This window comes from Atractosteus spatula, chromosome 10 (genome assembly GCF_055471065.1).
Source record: "Atractosteus spatula isolate fAtrSpa1 chromosome 10, fAtrSpa1.hap1, whole genome shotgun sequence".
NCBI lineage: Eukaryota > Metazoa > Chordata > Actinopteri > Semionotiformes > Lepisosteidae > Atractosteus > Atractosteus spatula.
In genome coordinates, this window is record NC_142715.1 from 29,622,600 (window position 1) to 29,642,223 (window position 19,624).

At 40.5% G+C, this 19,624-nt stretch overlaps 4 non-coding genes across 4 annotated transcripts; 2 read left to right on the top strand and 2 right to left on the bottom strand.

Moving 5' to 3' along the window:
* The first annotated feature begins 354 nt into the window (after positions 1–354).
* Positions 355–428, top strand: trnat-agu (transfer RNA threonine (anticodon AGU)). Its single transcript has one exon. It is a non-coding gene; the product is annotated as a tRNA-Thr (tRNA).
* Positions 429–3,227: 2,799 nt separating this feature from the next.
* trnas-gcu (transfer RNA serine (anticodon GCU)) lies at positions 3,228–3,309 on the bottom strand. Its single transcript has one exon. It is a non-coding gene; the product is annotated as a tRNA-Ser (tRNA).
* A 10,555-nt stretch (positions 3,310–13,864) lies between these two features.
* On the bottom strand, positions 13,865–13,938 carry trnat-agu (transfer RNA threonine (anticodon AGU)). The gene has a single exon. It is a non-coding gene; the product is annotated as a tRNA-Thr (tRNA).
* A 3,410-nt stretch (positions 13,939–17,348) lies between these two features.
* trnad-guc (transfer RNA aspartic acid (anticodon GUC)) lies at positions 17,349–17,420 on the top strand. Its single transcript has one exon. It is a non-coding gene; the product is annotated as a tRNA-Asp (tRNA).
* Positions 17,421–19,624: the final 2,204 nt, after the last annotated feature.

The following is a 19,624-nucleotide window of genomic DNA, read 5'->3' on the forward strand; positions in this document are numbered from 1 at the left end:
GGAGGCAACGTGCTCAGCCAGCCGACTCAGCACTTACTTAACGCAGGTGTCTCAGAGCGGTGTGTCCAAGCGGCAGTAAAAGAGGAGAATTCTGCCGGCGCCGTGGCTTAGTTGGTTAAAGTACCTGTCTAGTTAATGGAAATCCTGGCTCCAAATCCCAGCAGCCCATCGCGTGTTGCACTGGACACCCTGTAAATCATCAAAAGCACATCGAGCTCCTTGGTAATGAAATTGCTGGATAAAAGCCACTTCACATCCTTTCTCAACTTGCTCAGCGAGCAGGCTCACCGCACACCGAACGAAGATGTGACAGAGAGGTGTGTCCAAGTGGCTTTAAAAGGGCAGCGCTTCGCCGGCGCCGTGGCTTAGTTGGTTAAAGCGCCTGTCTAGTAAACAGGAGATCCTGGGTTCAAATCCCAGCGGTGCCTGTCTTCGCGCACCGTTTATTGTTAGAGACAACATGCTTCTGCATGATGTTTAAAGGAAGTGTTCATTTCGTTTTTGGCACAACTTGTTTTTCAAGAAATCCACACATTGCGAAAGATGAAATGCTCATCTTTCTTATCAATGCAAAAGAATTACTGCCAGCTGGCAAGAAAATGACAACGATTTTTTTTACTTTAGCCAAAAATCTGTGAATGTAGAAAAAATACGACATGTGTCAGTTTCTATGGCACACTCAATCAGGGTATCCTTCAGTTAATCACAACGTTGGTAGATCAAACGCACCCAGAGACACACTTCGAATTAATCCGATCTAACCATTACCTTCTCTAAATGTGATTGAGGTTCTTTCCACGTCCTTAGCCATCTTGATGTTTGCAGAGATTTTCAACTTTTGACACGAGTCAAACTACAAGTAAATAGTTGAGTTCCTAAGTCAATATCACCGGGAATGTGAATATAAATGTAAAAATCAATATTTCTGCTGTCTCCTGAGAAACACAAGTATAGAGTCAAAACACAATAAATAATGCTAAAAAACTATTCAGTTAACACCCAGATGTGACAAAACACATTTAAGACTTACATCCCCTTTAAATATGTATTTCCTTAATATCAGTTCTCTTCCCTCCCCAGGATACATGCAAATTCACTATCGTATATTAAAGGCTGTGTGTAAGTCTTACATGTCTTCTGTCACATCTGGGTGTTAAATTAATAGATGTGTTGTGTTATTTAATATGATTTGACTCCACGCTTGTGTTTCTCGGGAGACAGCAGAAATATTTGGGTTTTGCGGCTACAGAAAATAATGTGAACTCTACAGGCAAAAGTAAGGTTACCTTAAAGAAACAAAAACTTATTGTCACCCTTTTCAACGTGATTTTTTAAGACATTTGTTTGGAATAGTATATCTTCTCGTGTCTGTGGCTGTTGTCCTACAATAACGGTGGTGAAATAGCAGGAATGTGCGGAAAGAATCGGAGATAGAACAGAAGACTCATCTAGTCGATAGTAAGGTTGTGTAGGACCGCACACACTTCGATGTCAGTGTTGAGTAGTGTGGTTTAAAAGCTTCTTCACGAACCACGAAGGAGTAGAAACCTACAGTCTTCTGACCCTTAATCAGACACGTTATCCATTGTGCCATTGGCGTTTGTATTGCATTCCCATACAGCACCACATTGAGTTCAGAGCCGCTACTAGTAATACATCGCCCCGGTCAAAATTTTCTCAATTACATTCATGTGTTTTGTACGTGTGTCTAATTACTACGTCTTTCATTATGTCTGGTTTAAAATAATGTATCTTAAAAACAGACAAAGGGTTTATGAGTCTCCCTGAAATTCACACACGAAGAATAAAAAATATCGCGTTTAAAAAGAATACAGAGATGCCGGTGATAGAAAACGGAGCGTCTTAAGTGCGCGCTATCACTAAACTAAACTCCCGATCAGTAAGTTTGTCGGCGGCTTTTTAGTTGTGTTAGGAAGAGCAAACAGTCCACAGTGTACATTTTAAAGGTCTAAGCAAAACAATCAGACTTGAGGATTATTCAGAACAGGAGCCTTTACTTCTTTGTATACTGAGCTTTCGGGTGAACGTCAAAGTGAAAGACAAATTCGCAATTTTCACTTTTTGATTAAGGAACAAGAAAACACCATCCTTCAAACTGGATTCAGACCAGGGACATAAGAAATACTCGCTGTTTTTTCTAGTCTTAAGATCTAACAACTGAGCTATCGAGAGGTCGAAAAGTAAACGCTTTGTCACACGTGTAGCCCAATGTAGTGTAGTGTTACTCTTTATTTAAATCCCAGTTCGACATCAAAATACTCACTCCCATAGTCTCGTTCAGAAGAAGAAATGGACCAGGCTTCTACTCTATAAACGTCCAGAGTTCTTATAAAACGTTTGACGGGACATCAGTGCAGGCGGAAATTGACCCTTTTTCTAGTGGGATCAGGATCATATAAAATCTTTCTTTTGGACTGAGAAGAGGATCATGGAGACACTCAAAACATACTTGTCTTTTCTTCTTTCGAGGACGAATGGAGTATTGAGCTGCAAGCATCGGTTCAAATCAGAACTCTCTGCTACTGCAGTTGCTTGTTTGAGAGTTTCTTCAAACCTTTCAACTGAACGTTGATATCAAGTGATATTGACGGTAATATCATACGGATTTTGGTTTTCTTTTGATGGAAAATTGTATTAAAATACAAGCCTCTTTCACATTTGTATAATACTTTCCCTTGCATCCTCAGATAAAAATTCTAAATACCAAAAAGTTACAATATATGGAATAGCATTTATTTTAAAATGTATTTTAAAATTTGCGTTTATTTACAGCTTAGTAAAAATAACATTGCTAATATTGATGGAGTAGAAATGTAAATGAATTGATAGTTTTTTCTGAGCTAAAAAAGTCCTACAACGCCTCCTGTAACAGATAAGGACTCATAGCAAGACAAGATATGCTATTGCATTGCGCATTTTGCAGATACGGCCAGTTTCTGCTTCTGGTGAGTGCATTTTTTTCCAAACTGAAATTAACAAGAACATTTTCAAGATGCGCCATGTCCCTAAATCGTTCATCAGGACTACTATTAATATCAGGTGAAAGCAGTACAAAGCATAAATTTAACCTAAATATTAAGAGACTATATCTGTCAGCTACTGCTGTAAGCCATGTTCAGCCAACGCTAGAAATATTACTGCTCTACTACAGTAGCTAAAGAAAACCAGTCCGACTTAGAAACAGATCACAAGTCGCAGACATAAACCGATGAGGATGGGATTCGAACCCACGCGTGCAAAGCACAATGGATAAGCAGTCCATCGCCTTAACCACTCGGCCACCTCGTCACGAAAACACCCACCTTGGGCATGATTTTGCTCGGCGACCGGGCTCAGCACATCGACCTCAGATGTCTCAGAGCGGTGTGTCCAAGCGGCTGTATAAGAATAGGTAATAGGTTTATTCCATGCTGAAAAAAAGAAGAAAGAGAACACAACGTTTCGGCCGTGGAGCCTTCTTCAGGTGTGCGAGAGACAGGGCAGTAGGCAAAGGTAAAGTAGCGGGAGAACAAAGGTTTGAGGGTGGGTACCCACCTGTATAAGAATAGTGTTCTGCCGGTGCTGTGGTAAAGCTGGTTAAAACACCTATTTCATAAAGAGGAGATCCTGGATCCGAATTCCAGCGGTACCTGTTTTTTCCTGTCTTGTTTTACATGTAATTTGGGACACTCAAAGAGGTCTTGATTTGGTTTAATGCGTTTATTCATTTCCTTTGAAGAACAACTCGTTTTTTTAAAATCATATAGCTTGCGAAAGATGAAATGGAAGCGAATTTTTTTGTTCACCAAAAGTATGTAAATGAAAAAAAAGCAAGGTGTCAGCATTTCTGTGGTGCAATCGGTTAGCGTGTTCAGCTATTAACCCCAAGGTGGGTTTTTTGATCCCACCAAGGGACGCACTTCTTCCTATAGTAAACATCATCACCGCAAAAATTTAATTGTTCCGCAAAACCTGAACTATTTTGATATTTGCAGTAGTAAACAATTGAGTACCAGAGTCAACATTACTGGGAATTTCCAATAATTTCCGATATTGGCAACTTGCGAGCAGTTAGTATTCACCCATGGAATTATATGTTCCAGTGGGTGGCGGGAGAATTCACTTATGCTCCCGTTGCATCTTCAGCTAAAGTAATTTAAAATACAACGCAAAATTGAGAACTTGACAAGCAAAAACGACAGATCGCCGAAGTTGTATTTTAATATTTTCGTATATTTACTTTAATTTGAATATAAATGTTAACATAAACGCTGTTCAATATAATGTAATTGTGTTGTACTTTTAAAATATTATAGCTGAGGATGCGAGGGGGGCTATTACACCTTGCCAAACATCTAAATAATTGTAAAAGAGGCTGGCATTTTAATAAAACGGGCGATCAAAAGAAAGCTACAAATAGTACGGTATTATGCTCAATATCCCTCGATATTGAATGTCAGATGAAGAACTTGAAGAAACTCTCAAAGAATCAACGGCAATAGCAGAGGATGTTGATTTTGAACCAATGTTTGCACCTCAATTATCCAGCAGTCTTTGCTTGACAGACTTCCTCAAGATATTCGGTGTTCTATACAGAACATCGAAAATTAAAGGGCTAATGTGCCAAGAGGGGTGGTCCGAGGCAAAGACTGTGTTAGCGGAAGACTAAGCTCCGCACGATAACGCGTGTCTAATACTCGGCCCCTGAAAGGCATCATATTCGTTGAACTGCCTACCAGCTGTGACTCTTGCACGAATTTCGCGGTACGTGTGTACGATCTTATAATTCAGGAATATCAATGGTCAGACGTTTATGGTGGGTTTGTGTTTTGTATTATTTAATGAATGGAAAAAACATTTTCAAAACTACAGCTCGAATGGAATAATAAAAAAAGTTTATTTGCCTGTTTGTTGTAACAGCTGTGCCAAAAATATTCATCTACATCAGAATAGTACCTGAACGTGACTGGACCTTATTGGATTTTAGGAAATTTATTTTTGCACATCTTCGCCTACGATCAGGAATACCTTCCTGTTTTCAGCGTGTTTATTGTTTCTACCTGTGATCTCTGAAAAAAAGACCCACTACCTGTGAAATAGGTAAAACCGAAATATTCCGGGAATTTGCTGTGGTTTGAGAGGAGTGTATGAAGGTATTAAAGGAGAGAAAAGACGCGCATTTCGCACGGGGAGCGCAGAACCATGAACCGCGCCTGTGTCTTTTCTTATATAACCGCTGAGCCCGGACACAGCGTCTCCAGCCAGTGAAATACAGGAGAAACCGCAAGGAAAACAATGTTTCTTTAATAAGTCTTCTTGTGGTTTTATATTTCGGTCTTTCACATTTGAATGCATACTTTGCAGTTAATCTTTCCTCGATTACAGGCAGCCCAAACAGTTCTTAAGGCAAAAATCGAAGCCTATTTGACTTTCTGCTAATCGCATAAGTGTTCAAGAAGTATTTCCCTGCCCATCATGTGCCCCCAAGCCGGTTTCTCCGTTTTCCTCTTCCTGTCGTTGTCAGCGAGCACAAGAAGACAGGAAAAACGCAAGGCAGGGAAAAGACGGTAGCTGTCAGAAGTGGGATTTGAACCCACGCCTCTATTCAGAGACCAAAACACCGAAGCAATGGAAAAACACGAGCCCTTAAATCTGGCGCATTAGACTACTCGGCCATCCTGACAAGCTATAGATGGTGGTGTGTTGGAAGCACAAGTAATTCACAAAACTGAGAATTGGTTTGCTGGAGAAGCGCCAAGTTGCCTGTTGTAGCCTAAACGGATCGCGGAAATCAAATATTCGGATAAATTTAGAGTGTGCTTTACAGCCTTCGTGTAATATTTTGATCTGCGAGAGTGCAGTCGTCTTCACAATCTGGATTATCTCATAAAGAGCAACGTCAGTGTAAAACAGCTATCATTTTTAAAAACAGACGTTGTATTGCATATTAATAATTGATTTATTTTCCTGATTACAATACAGTATATTTTCCTGATTGCAATGTATTGTGAAGAATAAAAGCCAGCTGCATCAATCTCTATTACGCGTCATTTATGAAGGCGTTTCAAATAGCAGCCAGTGCAGTATTAACGTTTTTGGAGCATGTATTACATTGTAAATAGTCTTATGTAAATAAGTTTAAATTCGCACACTGTTATTTAGACAGCGCAAACCAGTCTGACCTCCTACAACCTGTGCCCGCTGAGTAGATCTTAAAGCAGCTGCAGCCAGAGTAGCCGTAATGGCAACAGTGTTTGGAGTTCGGCTTATTTATTCTGCAGAACCACCGGTATTGGAATATACTGATCCGCAAAAGAAGCGCTTTCGGTTTCTGATCGTTTTTATTGAGCGCTGCTCTAAACTTTACATTTGCTCGTACTAGTTTCTTCCATTAAAAAATACGTTTCCTTCATTACTTGATTGCACTTTTTTCTTATAAATAAATAAAACATATAATTCAATACAATAACCACAGGCAGGAAGGCTCGTTGTCTAAGGCGTTGCGGTCAGTTAGCAGTTTCTCCTGGAGACGTTTGTTCAAATCCCACTTCTGATAAAAACCTTTTCTCGTTAGAGTAGAAACGATAGAAGCCTTAAGTGGGAAAAAAATCACAACATCTCGCATTTCACGTGTTTAATGTTAATTGTCTCAGTGATTGATGGCTCTTCTCCCTTGCAGGGTGACGGCAAACTTCTTTAGAGAGGGAGTCTCCCAGGTACGGCTTTTCTTCGTCAAGAGCCGAGACAACAGAAACAGACTTCAAACTGACATGAATTACTTCATGAGCGTTTATGACCGTCTTTAGAAAGCTGAGAGCAGGCGAAAACGTCGTTGGAAATGAGGAAATGTCTGCTGACAGTAAACAGAGCTCACGCTCAGCTGAGAATAAGCGCTCCTCGTTAGTACAGTGCTGAGTACCCCCGCTTGTTGCGCGGGAGACCGGGGTACTTTTCTGTGACAGGGCGCTGGTTTAATTTTTTAAAAACCTGACTCCACTTACAAAGTGTGTACTGTGTGCTAACTTTCGAACTACTTAGTGCGGTAGAATATGGAGATCATCTCTAGCTCTGAGCTAAACTGCAACAAGAAGTCGTGCTGAACAAAGTCAGAACCCAGCTGAACGTGTGGTGCTCAGGACACGGGAGCATTGTTGTGGTTCTAATTAGCACGAACTGCAGGGGCTCTGAATCAGAACTTTTCAATTTATCTGTTCAGTAAATTAAAATGCAGGACTCGTTAAAATCCGATTATGACTATATAACAGAATGTCCCTCACAGTTTAAAAGATACCAGTAAGGACACACAATTACTGCGAATGCGATACTTATTGGAAATAGTCCCAAAACAAGCACGTATCACAGCTGGTAGACCCCTGTAATAATTTTGCAGTGACAGAACACTTTGAAGATTTGCAATCTATTTAAATATGAATTTTCTAAATTTCAGTTCTCTTTACTCCCTGGCATAACTGAACTCTCACCTTCACATACTAAAGGCATTACATGCATTAGCATGATAATGATAATGCTTCTAAGAAACACAGAATGACATTTAGTTTTGTTCCTCATTTCCCCCAAGAAAAAAAAAGGTGTCAATTTCAGCCTGGAATGATTGATGCCCCATCAAACATGTTTTAATATCCCCGGAAGTTTATACAGTAGAATCCTGGTTTGTGGCTTAAATTCAAGGTAAAAAAGACTAAGGAAACGAGTTGGAAACAATGTCGATCTGGGATTTTACTCATCTGGAACATTTCACTACATTGGGCCGTATGTGCCAGAGAGCAGCTCCTGATAGCTCAGTTGGTAGAGTAGGGTACTGTAATGGAAACACTTGGGAATCCTTAGGTCATTGGTTTGACTCCAGTTTGTAGGAAGGTGTATTTTAATCAAAGAGTTAAAATAGTGAATCTGTTTAATTCAGTCGTTGATCAAAAGCTCAATAAACGACGAAGCAGAGGCTCCTGTTCCGAATTCAGCTCCCGTCTGATTGTCTTGTTTTGGCCAAGATCTGATCTATGAATTAAGGGACTACTCTGTCTGCTTTGTAATTCAAAACTACATTTTGTAATGCAAATGTCAAGTTTTTGTAGATATAAAGGTGTTCTCTGTTTTCAAAGGATAGCTACTTAATTGGCTTTATGATTTGGTATTGATTTTGTATCGTTGAATTATTAACTTTGTGCTTTCTGTGTTTTTATCGTATTGTGGACTTATTTTTTAAACAAATGGTTATAATGGCAGACACGGCACGTTGTTTATACCAGTGGTGAATTGTACATTTTTATTAAGTACAATCTACTGTGCACTTTTGGGAGTATAACAGGTTCGATATAAAGTGGCAAAAATATAAAAGGGGAAAAAACCCCAGACTGCGTGTAAAGCCCTTGTTGTGGCTGTTGTTTTATTTTTAGATAAAAATGGCGTACTGTGCACGAAATGTTGCAGAAACACAATCTGATATTTTAATAACTATTATTTTAATAATTTGATAAGTATGAGGCCTTGGATCCAAATCTTTGGTTCTGATTTTTTAAACTTTTGATCTTCCCTTCCTCTCGATGTGAGCAATTGTTTTCTTTCACGTTGCGATCCAAAGAGCCTCAGACGCACAGTCTAACAGTAACCAAACCAGAATGGGTTCTGCTGGGAGCTGGACTGAGCTCATTCTCACTCCCTGTGCTGAAAACAGAATTATCTCTTCCCCGAACATCGTCTACAGATCACTTGTGTGCTTTTAACCTTCTCGCAGCTACAGACGAGACTGAAGCTGGAGATGTGAAGGCACCTGCTTGTGCACCTTCTACAAATTTCACAATCGAGACAGACTTCTCTTTTTTTAAAAAAGTAGATATAGCCCTGAAAAAAGCATTAGCTTTATCAGTTTTTACATTAATCGATTTTGAATCAAATATTTTATTTTTATTGCAATTTACATAATAATAATTACTATTATTATTATAATCGCTTACACTTATATAGCGCTTTTCTGGACTCTCCACTCAAAGCACTTTACAGGTAATGGGGAATCCCACTACCGCCACCAATGTGCAGCCCCACCTGGATGATCCAACGGCAGCCATACTGTGCCAAAATGCTCACCACACATCAACAATCAGTGGGGAGGAGAGCAGAGTAATGAAGCCAGTTCATAGATGTGGATTATTAGGAGGCCATGACTGGTAAGGGCCAATGGAAAATTGGGCCAGGATGCCGGGGTTACACCCCTACTCTTTCAAGAGACGACCTGGGATTTTTAAAGGCCAGAGAGAGTCAGGACCTCAGTTTTACTTCTCAGCAGACGGAAGGCACCTGTTTACAGTTTAGTGTCCCCGTCATTATACTGGGGCATTAGGACCCATATGGACCGCAGGGTGAGCGCCCAGCGACAGAAACCAGACATTACTGTGTGTTGGGCTCGGTTGCGAACAGGACAATGACTTCACGGGGACAAAGTAGAAAAAATCAAAACGGTTCTGTAAAAGACATGTGTCAGCTGTGGGTTCGCAGTCTGGACTCTAAATTCATCAATCTGATTTCAAATCTCTCTAAAACCTGAGCTGTGGCTTCTTTCGAGTAGTTATTCAGGAGAACATTATGTTAATTGTATAGCTGAAACATTGTGTTTTCTCTTCTCTTTTCAGCATGGAATAAACCTATTACTTGTTCCTTTAATATATTGTTCGGTTGAACTCAAAATGCTTTACTACTACAAGAGAGGATTATAGTATTGAGGATGAGACAAATTTATGAATTCTTGGAAGAAAATGGTTTTTCTTTGCATTTAAAATGAATCGAAACTTTAGCGCGACACACAAACCCTTTGTCTTATTTAAAGATATAATATTTTTAAACAGACAAGTATAGAAAACGGTTTATTTACTTAGAAATTATGGACGGGGGCGATGTATTACGAGTAGTGGCACTGAGGTCACTATGGTGCAGTTGAGCACCATAAGATTAGGGCCAGTGGCGTAATGTATAACGCATCTGACTTTGGATCAGAAGATTGTAGGTTTGACTCCTGTCTGGCTCATGTTGCTTTTAAACCAATCAGAGTCCTCAGTAGTAGATTTTCTTTATGTAAATTAACTGCAGCTGAAAGCTATAGAAAACTGCAGCTTGGGTAAATTGCAATGAATTGCCGAACTGTTTTGCACGAAGCTGCAGACTACTTAACACAAAGCTTAACACACAGCTGTGGTAACAAAGCTGGTGAGCAGCTGAACTTAGCAGCTGAACTTGTGCTAAGTAGTCAGTTCGGTGATGAGGGTTCAGTACTGGCGTTGTTCTAATTAGCACGAACTGCACAGGCTGAATCAGACAATTTCAAATAGTCTGATCAGTGTAGGACAAGTTAATGAAGAATTATTACTTTGTGTGTCCCTTGTTTGTATATAAATGAATGTCTCTGACAACTTAATGTTAGTTTTTAATTTAGTTTTAGTTTTACGATGTAGGTCAGGCGTTGACATATGCACAAACACACGAAATGTCTCACTCCTGATTCAGCTCATGCTTCATACGAGTGAAGCAATTCCTCCTGCTTCTCGTACAACCATATCAGAACAGAAGCCCGTGTCACCCAGCTCTGATTCAAGAGCGACTCACATCTTGACAGGGTGCCCCTTTGGAATAGTTGTCAGAAAATGTGAGAAAAGGAAAGTTATGTACAGTAAGCTCTCACACACAGCTCTCAAACACAGCATTAGAGATTGGAATCTGATTGTAAAAAAAAACTGCCCATCTCCCCGGCATTTGTTAGCATTTTAATGAATTGTTAAACGATTTATACACAAATCGCTAAATACGAAACGTAAAAAACCCAACTGTAAGCAATTGACCATTCATATTCCTGAATTTTAAATCCCTGTGTTTATCTGTGTCCAAGTGCCTGGTGCAGCTATTTTGAAAGCATACCTCAAGAAGGACTTTACACGCAGTCTGGGGTATTTTCTCCTTTTACATTTTTGCGATTTTATATCGAACCTGGTATACTCCCAAAAGTGCACAGTAGCTTGTACTGTGTGCCCCGTTTGCCTTTGTAAGCATTTGTTTAAAAAATAAGTTCACAATACGATAAAAACAGAGAAAGCACAAACTTAATAATATAACGATTCAAAATCAAAACCAAATCATAAAGTCAATTAAGTACCTAACTTTTGAAAACAGACAACACTTTATCTACAAAAAACTTGACATTTGTATCTATTTTTGAATTACAAAGCAGACAGAGCAGTCCCTGAAAGACCAGAATTGTTTAAATCCCTTGTACCAATTTAGATTGATCTTGATCAGAACACGACCATCAGACGTGAGGGGAATTTGGAACAGGAGCCTCTGCTTCGTCGTTTATTGAGCTTCTGATCAACGTCTGAGTGAAAGTTATTTATTGTCTTTGATTAAATTACGCAAAAGGCACCTGCGTACACCTTTTAGCTCATAAATTCATCGTACATTTATATCCCATCAATATTAGCAATGCTATCTTACCTAACACTAAATGTAGCTCTAAATAAATGCAAATTTAAAAAAAAAAACATTTAAAAATAAATGCTATTCCATATATTGTAACTTTGTGGTATTTAGAATTTTTGTCTGAGGATGCAGGGGAAAGTATTATACAACTGTGAAAGAGGCTCGAATTTTAATACAATTTCGATCAAAAGAAAACCAAAATCCGTAAGATTTTACCATCAATATAACCTCGATATTGACGTTCAGTTGAAAGATTTGAAGAAACTCTCAAAGAAGCAACTGCAGTTGGAGAGATTTGATTTGAACCGATGTTCGCAGCTCAATAATCTGTTCGTCCTCGAAAGAAGCAAAGGTTAGTATGTTCTGAGTGTCACCATGATCCTCTTCTCAATCCAAAAGAAAGGTTTTATGTGATCCTGATCCCACTAGAAAAAGAGTCAATTTCCGCCTGCACGGATATCCCTTCAAATGTTTTATAAGAACTCCGGACCTTTATAGAGTAGAAGCCTGGTCCATTTATTCTACTAAACGAGACTATGGGAGTGAGTATTTTGATGTCGAACTGGGATTTAAATAAAGAGGAACACAACACTACATCGGGCTACACGTGTGACAAAACGTTTATTTTCTGACCTCTGGATAGCTCAGTTGCTAGATCTTAAGACTGTAGATAAAAACAGTGGGCATTTCTTATGTCCCTGGTTTGAATCCAGCTCGAAGGATGGTGTTTTCTTGTTCCTTAATCAAAAAGTGAAAATTGCGATTTTGTCTTTCACTTTGACGTTCACCCGAAAGCTCAGTATACAAAGAAGTACAGGCTCCTGTTCTGAATAATCCTCACGTCTGATTGTTTTGCTTAGACCTTTAAAATGTACACTGTGGACTGTTTGCTCTTCCTAACACAATTAAAAAGCCGCCGACAAACTTACAGATCGGGAGTTTAGTTTAGTGATAGCGCGCACTTAAGACGCTCCGTTTTCTATCGCCGGCATCTCTGTATTCTTTTTAAACGCGATATTTTTTTATTCTTCGTGTGTGAATTTCAGGGAGACTCATAAACCCTTTGTCTGTTTTTAAGATACATTATTTTAAACCAGACATAATGAAAGACGTAGTAATTAGACACACGTACAAAACACATGAATCTAATTGAGAAAATTTTGACCGGGGCGATGTATTACTAGTAGCGGCTCTGAACTCATTGTGGTGCTGTATAGGAATGCAATACAAACGCCAATGGCACAATGGATAACGTGTCTGATTACGGGTCAGAAGACTTTAGGTTTCTACTCCTTCCTGGTTCGTGAAGAAGCTTTTAAACCACACTACTCAACACTGACATCGTAGTGTGTGCGGTCCTACACAACCTTACTATCGACTAGATGAGTCTTCTGTTCTATCTCCGATTCTTTCCGCACATTCCTGCTATTTCACCACCGTTATTGTAGGACAACAGCCACAGACACGAGAAGATATACTATTCCGAACAAATGTCTTAAAAAATCACTTTGAAAAGGGTGACAATAAGTTTTTGTTTCTTTAAGGTAACCTTACTTTTGCCTGTAGAGTTCACATTATTTTCTGTAGCCGCAAAATCCCAATATTTCTGCTGTCTCCCGAGAAACACAAGCGTGGAGTCAAATCATTTTAAATAACACAACACATCTATTAATTTAACACCCAGATGTGACAGAAGACATGTAAGACTTACACAAAGCCTTTAATATACGATAGTGAATTTGCATGTATCCTGGGGAGGGAAGAGAACTGATATTAAGGAAATACATATTTAAAGGGGATGTAAGTCTTTAAAGTGTTTTGTCAAATCTGGGTGTTAACTGAATAGTTTTTTAGCATTATTTATTGTGTTTTGACTCCATACTTGTGTTTCTCAGGAGACAGCAGAAATATTGATTTTTACATTTATATTCACATTCACGGTGATATTGACTTAGGGACTCAACTATTTACTTGTAGTTTGACTCGTGTCAAAAGTTTAAAAGACGGCTAAGGACGTGGAAAGAACCTCAATCACATTTAGAGAAGGTAATGGTTATATCGGATTAATTCGAAGTGTGTCTCTGGGTGCGTTTGATCTACCAACGTTGTGATTAACTGAAGGATACTCTGATTGAGTGTGCCATAGAAACTGACACATGTCGTATTTTTTCTACATTCACAGATTTTTGGCTAAAGTAAAAAAAATCGTTGTCATTTTCTTGCCAGCTGGCAGTAATTCTTTTGCATTGATAAGAAAGATGAGCATTTTATCTTTCGCAATGTGTGGATTTCTTGAAAAACAAGTTGTGCCAAAAACGAAATGAACACTTCCTTTAAACATCATGCAGAAGCATGTTGTCTATAACAATAAACGGTGCGCGAAGACAGGCACCGCTGGGACTTGAACCCAGGATCTCCTGTGTACTAGACAGGTGCTTTAACCAACTAAGCCACGGTGCCGGCGACGCGCTGCCCTTTTAAAGCCACTTGGACACACCTCTCTGTCACATCTTCGTTCGGTGTGCGGTGAGCCTGCTCGCTGAGCAAGTTGAGAAAGGATGTGAAGTGGCTTTTATCCGGCAATTTCATTACCAAGGAGCTCGATGTGCTTTTGGGCTCGATGATTTACAGGGTGTCCAGTGCAACACAGGCGATGGGCTGCTGGGATTTGGAGCCAGGATTTCTGTTAACTAGACAGGTGCTTTAACCAACTAAGCCACGGCGCCGGCAGAATTCTCCTCTTTTACTGCCGCTTGGACACACCGCTCTGAGACACCTGCGTTAAGTAAGCGCTGAGTCGGCTGGCTGAGCACGTTGCCTCCTTTACATTCAATAGGAGCCCCGATACTAAGAGAAACCTACAGAAATGGCTTTTATCGGGCACTTTTCATGTCCAATGCGCTTGACATCTCCCACGGGCGACAGAGTTCATTTATGACGCTTTTCCTTTCTTTCTTCTTTCTGTACACTTTGATGAAAAAGAAAGAGAAATCATGTAGAGAAAATGTCTTTTTTACATGGAGAAAACGTGCACCAGGAAATGTGGTGTTTAGAAGAAGTGAGTTAAGGTGAAAAGTGACCTAATTTACCGGAGCAAATGCTCACCTAGCAAGGTCTGCTTTACTACAAGAGAGACGTAAAATGAAAGAAGTGATAATTTAACGCCGTTGTGGAACAAAACGCTATTTTCTTTGAATTCTAAATCAATTAGAAATTCAGAGCGACACATAAACGCTTTGTCTGTTTAAAAGTGATGATTTTTTAAAACTGATAAAAATGTAGAAAACACGTTTCTTACATAGAAATTGTAGATGGGGTGGTGTACTAGTAGCGGCGCTAAACTCACCAAAGTGCAATTCAGTTACGTGAAGGGCTAAGTTGTTTAATGGATAACGCGTCTTATTTCGGTTTATAAGATTGTCGATTCAATTCTACCGGGGTTGTGTGATTTAAATCAGGCTCCTCAGAAGCAGATGTCCGTTATGTAAATAGACTGCACCTGAAAGCAAACGTTGGGTCTGGTTTCCTTTCTTTCCTGCATGAAATAGCAAATCGTTACAAAAAACACCAGCTAATGTCCAATAGCGTTAGTCACTTAAACAAACATCAATATACCGTAGGTCTTGGTACATGGGAGTGGATTTCTACCACAATTAAAAAAGGGCAAATTATAATTACAGGCTTCAGACAGTTTTTTAAACAAAAGTGACCAAACACTTCCTAACTTTCAGGTTTGCTTGAACCTGTAATAAAAACGAGGTCTGAAGCTTCCGTTCTCTGATGTTACTGTCTCTAAAGCCGGACGTGATGTTTCGCGGATGTGCAGTGTGCCTTTTCTCTTGTCGTGTTCAAGATGATTGGCTGCATAAGCTCCTGACTGGGTGTTCTGTACTGCGCTGTTACTTCGTTCAGATTACCTATGTGGTGTACAGATAAAACTCAACTGCGTGGTGTAATTTCCAGGTTTGGTACCAGCAGAACCTGCAGACAAATGAGCTGATCTCGACGTGATTTGAACGTGCATGCTTCTAATCCGGAGTCAGACGCGATACCATTGCACCACATGCTAAACGTGCTTTTAACTCCCCCAAAGAGAAAAATCAGCGTCCCTGAAAAAAGATTTATTTTTCATTCTCTCCTGTGAGGAGCGCCACTCTTCCAACGAGGGTCTCTTCTTCCCAGACTACAGATTATTCTTCCTGCCCAGCTCTCACACAGATAGCAGACACACCATCTCCACTTATGTCTTCACTACATCTATAGATTTGACCCCCTACAGCCCCGATATTCCTGGACAGGATATTTACCACCAGCCTCGTGAACTTCTCATCTTGACCTCTCCCAGGAGGAGAACAATAAGCACAGAATCCTCTCTCTATTTAGCAGATAACAGAAACCACAGTTTACCTGTCAAGACAGAAAACCAGGCTGCTCCAGGTGAGGCTTAAACTCACAACCTCGGCATGACTCCACTGATTATGTCATTTTACATGGCCTGAACCAGGAAAGAGATTGGAAGTCAAGAAGTTATGGTGTTGTTTTAATACTTGCCTACACTTTTAATTTTTCTGTCAAATCTTTTATTTTGGAGTACTTTCAATTGATGTTTATCCTAGTCCCGATGAACGATTCTGGGCCATGGTGCGTCTTCAATAATGTTCTTATAGGCTTCAGTTTGGAAAAGTGCGCTCTTCAGAAGCTACCGAAACCGCTAATGGTTACATAACACTTAATGCAAAAGCAACGTTCGGGTTTGAAAAAGAATATTACTTGCTACGAATACAAACACTGTTACAGGAGGGGTGTTAGGGCTATTTTAGCTTAGATCATCAATTCATCTTACAGTTCTTCTCCGTCTATATCAACAGTGTTATCGCTACTGAGCACTAAAGGCAGGTCCTGGCAATACTTCATGAGATCTTCTTTAGAAAACATTTAAAAAATATATTTCCTCTACCATACATAAAGTAAAAGATACCGATTGCAGCTAGATGCAAATTCCAATCGAAAATGTATCAGCTTTAAAATTTTATTTTGGATCCATACAACGACCAGCATTGTATGCATTGAGACTCAAAATATAATTGTGTTTGATTGTACAGCATAGATTGTACAGCATTTATGTTTATATTTATGTTAAAATTAAGGTAAATATATCAAAATATCAACATCCAACTTCACAGTGCTGACGTAACAATGCTTGTCAAGTCCTCAAACAATTCCGCGTTGTATTTCTAAACGATTTTAGCAGAGGACGCAACAGGAGTATAAATGATATCTCCCGCCAGCCATTCAAAGATACTTTTCCATGGGTGAATATGGTTTTCTGGGGAGTTGCGGTGTTGATCACTATTAGACTTCCCCATTCTCAAGTGTTGTTGTTGGACACGAGCAAAAGACTCGCATTTTCTGCAAATATAAAGTGAGTTAAGGTTTCGGCTTTAGCGGAGACAGTGTTTACATTGACAACATTAAGGAGAGAATCCCTGGGTGGGGGTGAACCACCAACCTTACAGTTAATAGCAGAACGCTCTCGCCGATTGCACCACAAAGACCGACAAATGAGGATGTTCTCCATTCGCACCTATCCGGTCAAAAAATAAACATCACTTGCATTTTCATGCCACAACCCATTTGTATCTGCTAGGCGGCGCAGTCGTCTTGCACAAAGATAGCTTTGAAAAGCGTTAAAGGCAAGTCATTCCGAGTTGGTCGTTTCTGTTTTCGAAATGTTGTATTGCTGCCAAATGCTGAAATGATTTCTCGGCTCCTCGGTTGTCATCTCTGCTCTGTAAAGGAATCACAGCACGCGTCGGCTTCCAGCACGGTGGGTCGGGACACGATGCCGGTGGTCGAAAATAGTGATGTCTTCCTCGTTAGTATAGTGGTGAGTATTCTCGCCTGTCACGCGGGAGACCGGGGTTCGATTCCCTGACGGGGAGTTGCTCTTCTTCTACCTCCTTAGAGAAAGGACTGGCTTTCACTTCTCTGTGTTTCCTTTCACAGCGCCATACACCTTTTCATTGCTCTCGCTTTCAGAGCAGCTGCACGGCACACGACTCGACATAAGGATGTGCATTGAAGTGAAAGCAGGAAGCGCTGCGACATGCACTGTGCAGATCCCACCACACTAAGAGGTGAGTGGGTCTGTTCGATCACAGCGCTAGGCGAATCCCCAAACAGTGTGCGTGGCGACAAAAGAAGCCGATCTGTTTCGAACCAGGGACCTTTCGCGTGTGTGGCGAACGTGATAACCAGTAGACTACGGAAACAGTGCGAAACCATGCCCAGTGGCCCAGCGCTGAGCTTCGCCAGTGATATTCGATGTGAATGCTATTCAATTCACCAATCCTATTCAGGGGCGGAAAAGGTCGGAGCTGTGTGTGTCTCTGTAACTCGCCGTGATCGTATAGTGGTCAGTTCTTTGCGTTGTGGCCGCAACAACCCCGGTTCGAATCCGGGTCACGGCAGAATAGGGGCGTCTGCTTTTACTACTTGCACGAATGAAGGCAAAAAAAAAGCCAATCGATGTGAACAAACGGCGCTTAACAGAGGAGTACTGCCTGACTGGATCGTTGATGAACTACAGAGGCCACTCCGACCTCTTCTCTGTTTTCTTCCATGACTAACTAAGGACTGGGCTGCGTCTTCGAGAGCCGGGAAGTCGGCCTGGACCGCTAATTCCCGAGAGTCCCAGCCAGCAGGCCGGCGGAGATCAGAGCGGGGAGCCCAGCCCCTGCGAACAGGCACAGCACAAAGAGAAACGAGCGCATCGCCAAATTGACGTCCCGCTAAACTGCTACAGGAGAAAGACAAGTAAACCACCAAACTGTGTTGAAGCAAGAGAGCATAAAGGGTGAGCGCGGTGACTAGGTTTTTATACTGGCAGGACCTGCTACCACACACCTGGTCATATTACCGCTCAATCAACACAATCAATTACACACAGAGACCCGGATTGTTCTCAGCGTCTAATTAGAACCTGCTTCCAGTCTGAGGCGGGACTCCGTGAAGCAGCCTGAACACTTTCCCGTGTGTATCCGACCTCAGCGGAGGAGTTCCACGCAATTTAGACAGAATTAAATCACCCACACGTGTAGATTTGGCTCAGATGAATTTATTGTTCAATTAGTTTCTAATTTCCGAGGACAGTGTGTTAAACTCGCTGCCAGACAGAGTATGGAACATACGGCACGTCCGTCCACACTTTCATTTATCGAGGGGGGTGTTCTATCAACATGTACCGCAATGAAAATAATTTTACTATTTTTCACGTGTAATTGCATGTCACATTAAAATGTGTAATACAAGCATTTCTTTGCTTCCCAGTAAAGAAATACTGATCAGCTTTTGACATGATCTGATAATAATTGTCTGATTTTTCGGAGATTGGTTTTGCTTCGCAGCACTGAGAACCTATGGAAGCCCGTTTCCGCCAGGGAGTAAAAAAAACGCGCTATGGTATCTCAGAATTGCGACTTAAAAACTCAGAATTCCGACTTTATATCTCACATTTGTGACTTCGAAATAGCCATATTTCATTGTCTGTCCTTTTGTTATTGTAACGGATTCGGGTTCTAGGGCTTGTGCCTTCGCCGCTCCCACCCTAGTTCGTGCCTCACTGCATTAGCTCGAACTCAGGCCTTGCCAGCTGTCGGAATTCTGAGATACCATAGCGCGGAAACGGGCTTCCATACATTTCAATTAGTCTGATCAGTGTAGGACAAGTAAATGTAGAATTATTACTTTGTCTGTCTCTTGTTTGTATATAAATGAATGTCTCTGACAACTTAATGTTAGTTTTTAATTTAGTTTTAGTTTTACGATGTAGGTCATGCGTTGACATATGCACGAGCATACGAAATGTCTCACTCCCGATTCAGCTCATGCTCCATAGGAGAGAAGAGATTCCTCCTGCTTCTCATACAATCATTTTTATTCTTAATCATAATTTTCTTTAGTTATGATCAATATTGGACTTTTTCTAAATAAAACGACAATAATCAAACATGCAGGCAGACTTTTAAAAAGTATTAGGAGTTGACAGGGTGCACCTTAGGAATAGTTGTTAGAAAATGTGAGAAAGGGAAAGTTACGTAAGCTCTCACACACAGCATTAGAGATTGGCATCTGATTGTAAAAAAAA